This window comes from Rhagoletis pomonella, unplaced genomic scaffold (genome assembly GCF_013731165.1).
Source record: "Rhagoletis pomonella isolate Grant_MI unplaced genomic scaffold, Rhpom_1.0 Rhpom_scaffold_00001, whole genome shotgun sequence".
In the NCBI taxonomy this organism is placed as follows: Eukaryota; Metazoa; Arthropoda; class Insecta; order Diptera; family Tephritidae; genus Rhagoletis; species Rhagoletis pomonella.
The window spans coordinates 24,305,884-24,309,435 of record NW_023458555.1 but is presented as its reverse complement, the minus strand read 5'-3'; the positions used below and the strand labels follow the sequence as shown (position 1 = coordinate 24,309,435).

General features: G+C 34.9%; 1 protein-coding gene across 3 annotated transcripts in view; it reads left to right on the top strand.

Annotated features, from left to right (window-relative positions):
- LOC118741461 (esterase B1) overlaps positions 1-3,552 on the top strand; it is a 20,311-nt gene that overhangs the window by 882 nt on the left and 15,877 nt on the right. The window lies entirely within an intron of this gene.

Genomic DNA, 3,552 nt, shown 5'->3' with positions numbered 1-3,552 from the left:
GCTTCAGCATATCCATAAAAGAGATGGAATCCATTGTGCTCAGCATGGATTTTTTATTACACTGTAACTACAGAAAAACTCACGAAGCGCAAACGAATCGCTCCTGCTAATTTTATGTAATTAGAGCTTTATAATATTAAAAAAACGTTACTTTGTTGCCTATCTTTATAGTTATTATCTGCTCTTTATAATTTTGCTATGAGCACACAATTTAATATGTGTTTATAGTACTTGTCATGCGTTGTCAAGCACATAGAACGTTAACCACGTTCAATATTTACTAATATTTTTTAACAAAGCATTATTTGAAAAAAAAATAAAAACAAAACGCTGAATCACGCTATTACAAAATCAAAAAAATTGCCACAAAAAGTCCAAAAGCCAAATTGTCGTCCAAAAAGTTGGAAAGTGTGCCAACAATGCTTTACGATCAAATGGCAGTTTTCTAGCAAACTGGTTATTAAAACGTATGTATGTTTTTTTGTAGATAGATATAAATATTACGATTGTAAGTAGTATCTACCACAGCGGCGGTCGAGTTTTTTGTTCACGTTTCTGTTTTCCGTTTCTTGCTTGCAAAGTTGTTTGCAAACACGTTTGAAGGAAGTGGTAACCAAATCAAAATCGAAAACATGCAATTCGGGCAAACGTCTATAGTAAAACGGTCAAAAGAAGAAGCATTCCAACAACACAAAAAACCAAAAGAAAAATGAGACTTGATATCTATTAAATAAAAACACTTTCGCGTAACGAAAAAATAAACGCAGCCAACACTGCTAACCGCTGAATAGCGACTGAATCAAAGTATTGGTTGCAGTGATGACTGAAGGCCGTGTGGCGCCCAAAGGTGCATTTCATGCACCCGCCACACTCAGCGCTGCTTTTGCCCCAAACTTTGGGCCCCAAAGCGATCATGCAGTGGATAAAAATTCTCGGCTGTTGAGCACACAGCTGTTTGTATAACTCTTTCTCTTTGTATCTCTCTCTTTTACTCTCTCGCTTTCTCTCCCTCCCTATATATCTTTGTCTCTTGTCGAAAATATTTGGCTTTCAAGTTGTTTTGGTTTTTCAAGTGCCACTCTAAAGTGCCTATCTCATTATTGCTTTCACATTGCCGGCTTGTACGAGTATTTATTTATAAATGCCGGCTGCTTTTTACTATGCGACAAAAGTGTTTATTTACGTGAGCTTTATTGTCGCTTGTGGATTGTATTAGCGCTGTTCGTTTTATGTCTATTTTTGAATAAAGTGGTAAATTATTTTTTTCATAGGGTGGCAACACCCTTTATGTACATACATATGTAGAATGTTAGACAAAAGCTTTTTTTGTTGAGGTACGCTCAGCTTTTAACAGTATATTAACATAAAAACAAAACCACTCTCAAATTTCCAACATGCAATAGAACAGTGTTGCCATTGTGCGACTTAAGAGGCTATTTGAACCTTTTTAGGCACCAATACCCTTTGACCCGACTTTAAACTTTTCAAGCACATGCAACTCTTCTCCTTGCAGCAACTGATTTCTCTGCATGTTCACAACCTTGTTTTGTACAAAGCTTGTCTCGGTATTTCCTTTTTAAATTCAACATATAAATTTGATTTTCACTTTGAATTTCAGATTTACTTATATTTTTCCTGGTAAAGAAAAAATACCGTCATTTTCCCGAAAAACTGGCCTCAGTATCTTTCTCCTAAAAAGCATGGATAAATCCATTATTTAAGAGAAGTCAACCTAAAGGAACGGCCTCTGAACAAGAACCAGTTTGCCTATCAACCAAGCAAATCCACAGAGATTGCCACTCATAGCCCCACTTTACAAATTGAGAACGCTCTGGAGTCTAAAAATATAGCCCATTGCGCCTTCATTGATATTTCAGGGAATTTTGATAGCACATCATATAAGGTAACACAAAACATCCGTATGGAATTAGGAGGTACGATATAATCGATAACGGCCTCAAGAGGATGCTTTCAGGGGGTTTACTCTCTCCCTTTTTGTGGACTATAGTTATATTATAACTCCTTTTGACACTGAACGCAAAAAGGCTACGTAGATGATATGGTAATCTGCCTAACAGGGCTCCATGGCGAAACTATCACATGCCATATTGCAGATCGATCTCTCTATAATGTACGGAACCCATACACCAAACCAAATGGGGAGGTCTAGTGAACAGATGAATCTAAGCCTGAAAATTTTAAAAGCAATGTGTAGTTAGCCCACCATCTTTCAGGCGGAGATTCATGCAATAGAAATTTGTGGCAGAGAATGTCTTAGAAGGGGCACATCACCGAAATATATCTGCATTATGTCGGGCAGTCAGGTAGCCCTAAAGGCCCTGAAGTCCCACAAAATAAGTTCTCAGCTAGTATTTGATAATGTCCTAAATGCACTTGGTGCCAAGAAAATAGTATTATTACGACAGGTACCGGGGAATGAGGGCCATGATGGCAATGAGGAGGCTGACTGCCTATCGAATCAGGGAGCTTCCGCAGTATTTCATTGTGCGGAAACCTTTTGTGGGCTCATTTTAAATTTGAAACAAAATTTGCTTGGAAGTATAGACCTGGAAAATCCACCATAGACCAGGTATTTCACTTTACGCCTAATCTTGGAGATAGTTTTTCTTTTATGTTATTTTATTTTATCTTTTTTTATTACATACATATGTAGGTAGTACATATGTGCAGACTAGGCTCTTTATATTATTTCATTTACTTCTACAGTTCATTTAGCTTTTATCTAATTTGTTACGCAGTAATTGCAATGATATTAGTTTGCACAAATTCGTTAATTCAAGATAATGCCAGTTAGTAAAATAATATTAATAAAGGTAAGCTTAGTCCGTAAAAAATGGCTTATCACCTTTCAGCACTTACCTGGAAGTTTATAAAATAGGTACTATTTAGAATACAATAATTAATTAAGCCTTTAATTTATTTTTAATTTCGGTTCGAAAATCGACAGACTTTAAATTTGCTAACGTGAAATAGATATGATGAAATACATACATATGTATGTATGTGTTTAAACGACTTATGCATTTCCCGCATAAACAAAGAACAACATTCGGAACTCGTTCAAAATATTGTTATTAATTTTTTCCGTACTTTGATTATCTGAGAAAATTTCAGCAGTTTTTGTCAAATTGAAACCATTTTTATCTTCTAAATTTCCTATTAATATTTTTAATTTGCTTCCAAAATGACTGACGGTTGCAACTAATTCACAGATGTCCTTGGTTTTCCCTTGAAGAAGCAAATTTAGCTCATTTAAAAGACTGTTTAAATCCCATAAAAAACCCAAATCAAGATTAAAATCTACATTATTTGGAGCCGTAATGAGTTCCTCATTAGTTGGGTTATAATCAATTTCAAAAAAATTAGAGGATCACCTTGCTTAAATTAAAAAATCTTTCCAAACATTAACCAACGTACTTCCGTATATAAAAGCAAATCTCCGCATTTACTTTCCAATTCTACGAGAAAATTTTAAATATTCGATGTGTTAATGAGTTTTGATCTCCTTTTATTAAATTATTTATTATTTTC